Consider the following 9622-nt stretch of genomic DNA (forward strand, 5'->3'; position numbering starts at 1 on the left):
AACAATGATTGAAAAATGTAGATTAAAATAAATTTGAAACTATGCTAGAAGATATCCTTAAATTATACATGATTTAAATGCGCATGGTTAACAAAAAATGCAATAAAAATTTTACAATTATATTAATTATACCAATTTTTAATGAAGTATTAAGGAAGTCGTAACAGTTATGGACAATGCCTCAATTATTAACATTCTCTGGTTAAATCATTTTTATATTTCTTCCTATAATTAACAAAAATTTAGTATGTTAAGTTTGTATTATTGAATTCTCGAAAATGCGGATCACTTATTCATAATAAGTATGTAATAAAAATGTCAATAACTGGTACAACTACCTTAATCTGTTGATAATGCTAAAAGTTGTTTAGTATCAACATCAATTTCGGCAATTTTCCGTTTCAAGCTTGCTAATTGATATTTACAAAGTCATAGAAGTCGGTTTTTTTTATTCAGATGAAGTATGATTCGAGGTAAAATCGAAAGGCTACCTAATGTAAAATTTCCGAATAATTCCTTCCGTGTAAACTGTAAATGTTATACGTTAGCGAGTATTCGTTCCCATTCCATATACAACAAGATTTCTTGGTGACACAATGATTACTCAAATATCATGCATGGTAGGACTGCAATCGTATCGCCGTAGTATGCCTGGAACAAAATAAATCAGGTGTTGGGAGAGTTGAGAAATGAAGAGCGACAAGTAGGAAAGCATTACTGTATAGTTAATCAAAAAAATATGAACAGTTTGATTAAACACATGCAAAAAAGCAACCCGATTGATGAGAGTTTCATAAAAATGCAGACATAGCCGACAACCAAATTAAATAGAGACAATAAATCGTAGCCGAATAATCGAATTCAGCTGTGAGGGAAAATAACTGTTACAATACATGCACAGGTATGATAACTGTTACAATACCTGCACAGGCATAATTGTTATTGGTAATGACAGTCTGTATTAAATTTGATAAAACAGTCTTTATTTATTATGTTTAATTGCGCACACAAATACGTTAATAGAAAAGTTCAGGCTTCTCTGTACAGCGTTCTTTTACTACCATAGAAAAGATAAAATGTTAGACTCGAAACAAAAATAATGGTAAAAGTAGTTTCAGTATCCGCCGCTAGAGCTCCTCAATAAAGGTAGTCGTTGTATCTAACAATAATAACTGTTACAATACATGCACAGACATAATATATTTAAATAAATTTTGCAAAACGTGCACAGGGATGAAAAAGGAAAATGACACGCTAATAATATTATAGGTGAAATACATAAGTAATTGTTATAGTATAGTGCTTCCTGTCCTCTTGCTGTATAGATTGTTCCACAAAAATTTACTGGTGGGCCCAAACTATCGTACGGTTGATGAATTGATGCAGATTAGTACCTGTAGTTTGGAGAGCATAACTTTTTATCAGGGCATACAACCTAATTTCTATGTAAGCGTGTAAAATCTCTTTAACTAGTTTGAATTTGTGATTCACGAACTCTTCGACTACCAGCGTATTTCTTACATGTTCTTCAAGATCCGAAAAAGGGTTACCACCTTCACACAAATGTTCTTTGAAAGCTGAAGAAGCAAGTACAGCTGGAAAGTTTTCCTCGTGTGGGGGCTTACTAGTGTTCGCATTACACGCCCTTCCAAACAGTTTTTCTTCAACCATACATATTCTTGCTACACTTGGTAATGGAGCTATGATCCCGCCACGAGTCTTTGCAGCTACAAGCGCACTTTTATTGGTAAAATTGACATCGTTATCAATGCTGAATACAGTTTTGCATGCAGTTAGGCCTTCAACACATCGAATTCTTCTACAGCTGCCTTGGACAATGAAACCAGTATATAGCCCACCGTTTGTTTAGAAAATTCGCTTAAATTGCTTGGTGCAGACCAAGAAAAATTTTAAAACTCTGAGCAGATTATTTGCAGATCCAATATTATTTAAGTCATATCTTTTCTCAACCCGTAGATTATCCATTTCAATAAACACATTGATATCGTACCTATCGACTCACGCATATTTTTTTGTCCAAGAAACATTTAGAATTTTTGTCTCGTCCATAGCTGTAGCATTTCCAGTGCATTTTTAACTTCATATCTGATCAGAAGTCACTTATAACCTGAAAGAAACTGAGTTGTTGTCGGGTTCGGACACCAACCACTCCTGCCTCTGACCGCACAAACAAGAGCTCAAGGTGGTCTTGACTCATTTTGTAAGTGAGTAAATATTTTAACTGCGATTCTGGCGGTTCGACATGGGTGTCAAAAATATTTAAAACTGATGGAACAGCGGTGAATAAGCCTACGTAGCCAGTTTTCCGCCTAGACTGAAACATTGATGTTCCGTCAAGTTGCTTTAGCTTAGCTAAATAACTAACTTCATTAGTGGTTTTCAGTGGACTTTTAGAACCTTTACCCCATGGGTTTCTGGTATTTAAAAGATCAAATATTCTGTCAATACATCGAATAAAACGAACAGTTGCTTGAGAACCCTGGAATTGCGACAATTTTAAAACATTACAATAAAATTCGATAGCATCTGCTACACTTGAGCTTAACGTTTGTGCTGCTAAATATACCTTCACGATATTTTTTTTGAAATCTACATGATGCAAACGCAACTTGTTTCCCAAACGTGAACCTTTTTCCTGATGAAGAGTAGCAAGACTTTCTATAAAACGCCATTCTATTGTACAATCATATCCATCTGAGAGTGCTTTATATTCTGCTATGCAATTCCGAGTGTTCTTCAGTACATATGTGAAGGATCCGAAACACATTAACAGGGGGTTCACCAGCTACTGGATGTTTAAAGCATGGAGGTGGATCTGAAGGGTGCTTCCGGATATTTTCTCCTAGCTTATTGAGCATACTAAAATGCTCGGGGGGGGTCCATCGTTAGCGAACAAATCCCCCCCCCCCCCCCCCCAACATTTTGCAGGCGAATTAAAGCTTCTGTGACAAGCGCTGCTTTTTCTGTCACGTTTAAATGATTAATAAGAAAATAACCAATCCGGATTTTCGAGCTAGAATCTAGGGCTACTGCCATTAAGACTAAGCTTTCTTTAGCTACAGGCAGATCATCTCCAGTTTCATTATTTACGCCAACATCAACCTAGCCCCACTGTTTACCATCCCTTTCTCTTTGAAAGCCTTTTTTAATGCCCATGTCATCCATCACCAGAGCACATATGATTTGCTTTCCATCTTGACTTGCTTTTTCAACCTTACGTTGTAAAGTATTAAAGCATTCCTCTGTAAAAACCGGGCTCTGCTACATCAGGATGAGGAAGAGCTAACTTAAAAGTATCCCTAACATAGTCGTAAGCCTATGGGGAGTAAAAATGAAGGGTGAGTGCAAAGCAACGAAGCTGAGGTGGATCTTTTGTCTGAGTTAATGAACCCCTCTTATGATTAGTTATCATGCGTGAGAATAGTTCAAGAGGTATGCTGTTGTACGATGATAAGCAATCCAATGCAGTTGGTAAAACTAGCTGTAGATCGCTTAACTTATTAACCACACCTTTTAAAGAGGTTACTTTAATGTTAAGCCGCTTCACTCGACGCTTCAATACTTTGATGGATTCCCTCGCATCTTGTAATTTCTTTTCGCTTTGATTTATTTATTCGTCTAGAACTGGAGACAAATTGTCGGAATCTAACCTGCAAAAGTTTCTGAATACAATAATCTAGCAATGGAGATGCAATACATACTTGTGAAACGACACATCAACACCTCCTATATTCTCTTTTTTGCAGATTTGGCACCTGCCCATTGTTCACCCGAATAATTTTATTTCACTTGTATTCACGTCAGAGATCAGTGCATTTTAATCAGTGATCTGTCAACAAAACAACGTTAAAATGTCAATTTAAGCGCGCCGCTGCGCAGCGGGTACCTCCACCTCTCACCAGTTCACGCTAAGATTCTTTCCTCAAAATGGCGCGCTTCAATGACGGTCACGACGGGGGGCTCAACTCTTATCCAGTGTATATATAAACCTGTTGCGTATCAACACAATTTAATTAACATAATTAGTCTGTTCTTCAATTTTAAATCGATACATTCTTATATGGCTGGGATTTCCTTGGACGGTGCATCCCAAAGCTGCATCGAGCTGTCCGGAAAGAACAGGAGTCCCACATCTGGCAATACAAAACCGCGCTGAAGGAACTGCGACCCTAAATAATAAACTTAATATCGAGCAATAACTGAACCGTCGAAGCGTTGTACGGAACTTCCAGCGCGGGTTTTCCCTACTTTAATACCAATGGATTTCTACCAATTAACAGTACTCAGTTGGCTGCCAGATGTGGATGCTGGCTTGTCCGGACAATAGGTACGCGAAAGTCCGGAAGGATCGCGTATTGTTTAAGCACAAGTCATACCTGCATGCTTCCACTTTCCTCCTGTGTACAAAATTTGGATTCCTACAACCAAGACTTCCGGTGTAAATTCTTGACCAATTCTGGGTTCCCACCAATCACAATAATCAACCAATAGGAAAAATTGACGAATCAGTAAACTCTTACACTCTCCATATTTTCTTAAAACTCCTTCATATTCTTTCTTTTATTTTTTCAAAATATTCAGTTCTCATCGAGCCATCAAACTACCAACTGTTCCTATCAAGACCTCAAGCCAGTAACAACTACCTAACAATTTCAAATACCAACCAAATATCTGAAATTAACTAACTATCAAGTCAACTAATTATCAACATATCTAATAAACATCTTATACTGAACGTGTAAATAAATGGTTAGGTTCTAAAAACAATACTATAACAATTGATCTTCAATTAAACACCCTCACTCCACTAAAATGTCGTTCGAGACACATCAAGACCAGTGAGTTGGATGAAACAAACAAGCGATGACGACTTACCACTGCAGATGTATTTACATACATACGTATCATATGAGGTTAGGTGATTTATTGAATATGGGAATGTATAGCATACTATTTGATTACAGGTATTGACAATCAGTCTTCTTGGCAAGTAGTCAGTGATACCGAAGTATCGATAGCTTAAGTTAGTGGTTGGTAGACTCGTGGAAGGTAGTTTATTCTGATGAGATACGTAGAGTGTTAAGTTTTGACAGACCTGTGGACCACCTCTTATCGTGTGACACCGTCTTGCCAAAGTGAAACGTCTTTCTGTTCCAACGGATTGATAATAGGATGGAAATGGTCCAAGTGACTGTGAAATATACAAAATAATAAGCAATCGAAGAAAATGTTTCACTTTACCGTTTCTCATTTTTCAAGCGTGTTTCATGTGATTCAAGGTAACGTAGGAGATATGGAACATAGGAGTGTACCTGTAAGTTTCAAAGCAGTAAGCAGACTTCGTTTCTAATTGCGTCGTTTGTTATTAATTTGAAGCATGATATTTGTCTAGTCTATCGGTTTGGTAATTGGGACATATTCTAAATAATGGTAGAAAACATAGAAATCAACAAACAAATAAGTCATGCAGTTGATGGAAACGAAAAGCTTTAGGCTGTTCTATTTATCTTTTACGTGTTATGTGTGTTGTTGACTAAAATGTGTTCTCACTCTTGATACCTGTTGAGTTTGGCGCTCAAATTGTATTCGCGCTCCACTATTTGTAGCCACCTACGGAGCTTGGCTCTATATCCGTCCGGTGCGCTATTATGTCATTTCTATTGTGTTCTGTCAGTTCCTCAAATATAATACAGTTCGTCAACCGTCTCCTTACGTTCTCTGTATAATCCCCAAATATCCTATACCTCACTAGCCATCCGGCTCAGTTATTTCTATAAGAATCTGGCGTAACTCAACATGTGTTACGTGGGGGTGAAACCTGTGCTAAGCGGTAGTGGTTAATGATTATAAATAATCAAGATTGTTCCAACGTACCGGCAATAAATAAAATTAAAAACTTCGAAATACTTATCTTTCGATAAGCCAGTAAACTGGGTACGTGTTGCTATAGTCCTATACAAAGCTGTGAGAGTTGTTCAAATAGTTAAGGCTATTTTTTCACTAATAATTTGGGTAGGTGATCGTTCGAAATAAATGGTTAAATATGATTTAATTTGGTAAAAGATAAAATATATTTTTCAAACGATGCATTATGAAAAATGAACTATAACAGATGAATGACATAAAAATCAAATGAGAAATTATAATTTTTAAAGTGTGTCTAAGTTACTTTATATAAAGGTAACGTCGACGAACAAATTTGTATTCAAATGAGAAGCTGCAGAACTAGTTAAATTCAACCGTTTATGCTTTTTAGGAAATGTTGTTTATGTTAACCTAGAATGGTATATATACCTATCATCCGTACCAAGAACATCTATGCTGAATGACTTTTATATCCCCGTTTGGTCGATTATTATGGCATTTTATTTCTCTTTTTAGATTAAAAGTAACTTATATTAAAATTTGCAATGAAATCATCAATTCTTGTCTCATTAAAATGTTATTATGGGCTGAGCTGAAAACCGGAGAGTGAAGTGTGTGTGCGTGCGTGTTGCCGCCGGCACTAATGTAACTTGACCAACCGTAGCAGTGAGGTTTCTGGAACATCGCGTCACTAACCTGATCCAAAAGGTAGTGGTAAATGCGCGAGTCCAACCTACAATGGTGAGTAGAGAGTAACGGCAGTACAATAGTAATTAGAGTAGAGATTTTGTGGTAAGTAGAGCATTTTTTTTATGCACCGCGATGTCGCTAGTGTCGCTAAAGTCGCTAGTGTCAACAATTCACTGGCATGTACCAATCTCCCTCCGCTCGGTGCAGTCCGATTCCATCGTAATGTATACGCCAATCTCTCCCATCATCGCTATTTAAGTGCATACAATTTCGCCCGACAACGGACTCCACCACCCCGACAGTTCAACAAACTTGCACCCTTGATGCAGTCTTATTCCATCGGAATGTATACGCCGCGGTTAGGGTATACTTAAAAAAAGCCTACGTTCAATCTCTACCCACTCAACCCCGCAGATGTTTACCCCTTTCGGCACCACTCACCGCTGTATAAAAGCAGTTTGCATAAAAAAAGATGTAGTTCAAAATCTGCAGCAGCCATGAACGATCAGTCCCACCCATTCATCAATGTTGGTGTTGTAACCGCACAACTTGACTGGACCAGCGTTCGGCAGCTGACTTGTGAACCTCTCTGGCAGCATTTCCGCTAGCAGTGGAGCTGCGTACGATGCGGTACGGCGAGCGGTATTTCGGACATTGGAAAGCCCGGATGTATCTATTTTTCAGCCTCCTCTAGCCGAGCATAGATTGATATTTACGCAATTAATTCACACTAGCACAAAGGTCATACATGCAATACATTGTCTTGCAATCGGCAAACGTCTGTTGTATAATTCAAACATTATCAGAGTGCACCGCATACGACCCTGCTAACTTAGCTAAGGTTGTCGCAGGCAACCTTTCGAACCCTATCGCAAAACCCAGTACCTTCTTGCAAAGCAGCACCAAATTTAAATATGCGCCCCCTTCGCCACGTTTTTAACAAATATAAATCGCAAGATGTCTCGCGGATACGCAAGCCCAAGCAAAACAGGCGTTATCAAAATCACGAACATTAACCACAGCCTTCATATTTTTAATATCTATCGGCAAGTCTATCCATGTCGAATCTATCTATGCAGTAGCATTTCTCGACACCTGGAATGAGGGAGTTCAACCGACCAAAGATCGGCCCGTACATCAGTTTTTCATTGCTGCCACTTGATCCGCTTCGGAATAGGCTATTACAAAGTTGCTGCCAGCGCTGGTGACTTGTAATTTTTTCAGGTCTAGAATTAAGGTGCATATAAAGACCCGTTGTACACCTCGAAAACGCGGGGATGCAAAACTCCTATACCGCTCAAGCGATCAGAGTGAAACTTGGGCAGTTAATGCCTTATTTTGGCAAAAAGTGGAGCGTCTTTTTACTTTTTCAAAATTTTGAAAGAAATTTTACAGATTGATTACCACTCACAAATATTGGCCAAATTTTCACAGTTTCACTGAATGGATCGACCTATCCGGTATGATGCCACTCGGCGAAGATGAAACACACATTTTTATCCCAGTCCCATGAGATTTGATGGTGAAATGGCGAAATGGCAGCTGATCTGGTTTTCGATTACGAAGTACACCGAAATCTCATTTTGGCGACATTTGTTACCGATATTACGCGCATGCCGGTAATGTATGCGTGTAATGTCGGTAAGAAATTATCGGCATGCATGAAAGGTTCGAATTTCTTGTTACGTACATAGTCTCTACTTCTGTTTATTTACTTGTCTAGAGTTCTATTCCAAAGCTAATCGGGATGGTATGAGTGAGTGAGAGGGTGAATAAAGTCCATAATTTCGCGAGAGATAAGAGAGCACTTGCTTCGGCACATAAGCACTCATGGTTTAGAGGGAAAAGCCGAAGCAAGTCCTGTATTTCTTCAACAAAAATCAGTTCGCAGGCTACAAAGTAATAAATTGACTAGCGCGTCCCTTATTGAACAAATTAATCTAAATTGAATGATCATTCAATAATCTTAATCTACCTTGCCAAGTATGTACAACTAATCAACACGCCGTACTTCCGACTGTCACGTGGTAGTGGGGTAACGGAGAGCGTCCAAAATGGCTCACGGCTGTGCAAACAGCGGTCCCGACGTCTCGGAGATCCAACGCTGTTGAGCTTGGGCGACAAGTCTGTCGCCGCGTCGAAGCTCCCCCTAGGAACGGGTACCTCAGGTCACCAAAGGGTGGACCCCGTTCCCATAACCAACCCTAAAAACGCGATCCTTGAAACTACGTGAAATAGAAAGAACTCGACACCCGACCGAGCGAGGGAAGAACGCGGTAATCGCACACACGGGCAGAATAGGGAGATCTATCAGTACGTCCTACCTACTCTAGCGCTCGATTCTAAGCAATTCTAAGTAAATCGGGCGCGCGCGCCCGCTAGACCCCGTTTTCGCACAGCGCGCCGCCATGCGGCCGGGTACCCTTAACGGCGCGAGGTACCAACGGGTCCGCGAGGTTCGAGCTGGAACAACGTCGATAATACAATTTTTCTTATAGCTTCACTTTTTGTCTTGTAACACAGTATTTTCTTTGAATAATATAATATTTATTTACATATTTTAAATATTTGCACTCGTAATATAGCTATCGCTTATCATAATGCAGCAGTTTCGTCAATATTTCATATCTATAATTTGAACGGAAAACTTGACAAGATGTTCGGTATCAACGTTAGCTGTTTCCCACACAATTCTGAAGCCCGAAATTTTTAACTCGTGAAGACTTTCGATCCCAAATGTTACTTTTCGATGAGATTCATTCACCCTTAAGTTGCGCCTTTGCAATTCGGCATTGAGAATTTCAACCCTTTCCAAAATCACGATAGTCCAGCTCAGTAGAAAGAAAAAGTCGAATTCCACAAGATGTCGCAAAAATCCAGACGCTGTGCAGACACGCTACTGCCAATTGTCTTGTCAGTTCTAATACCTTCGAAAAACGATAGCGCTGCTTCATAGTTGGGTGTTGATTGAAGACTTTTTAGTGATTTAATTTGCATACACCACCTGGATATGAAGTAGGGTATTACAGGGATAGGAAGAAATTGC

At 39.0% G+C, this 9622-nt stretch overlaps 1 long non-coding RNA gene across 1 annotated transcript in view; it reads right to left on the reverse strand.

Annotated features, from left to right (window-relative positions):
• The window catches only part of LOC124413978, a 21490-nt gene extending 12807 nt beyond the window's left edge, over positions 1–8683 (reverse strand). The window contains exons 1-2 of the long non-coding RNA XR_006929930.1: positions 8617–8683; positions 978–980 (exon numbers count right to left, since the gene is read on the reverse strand). This is a non-coding gene — a long non-coding RNA (uncharacterized LOC124413978). The remainder of the gene's footprint in view (positions 1–977; positions 981–8616) is intronic.
• Between the last annotated feature and the right edge of the window lie 939 nt (positions 8684–9622).

Source organism: Diprion similis, chromosome 1 (genome assembly GCF_021155765.1).
Source record: "Diprion similis isolate iyDipSimi1 chromosome 1, iyDipSimi1.1, whole genome shotgun sequence".
In the NCBI taxonomy this organism is placed as follows: Eukaryota; Metazoa; Arthropoda; class Insecta; order Hymenoptera; family Diprionidae; genus Diprion; species Diprion similis.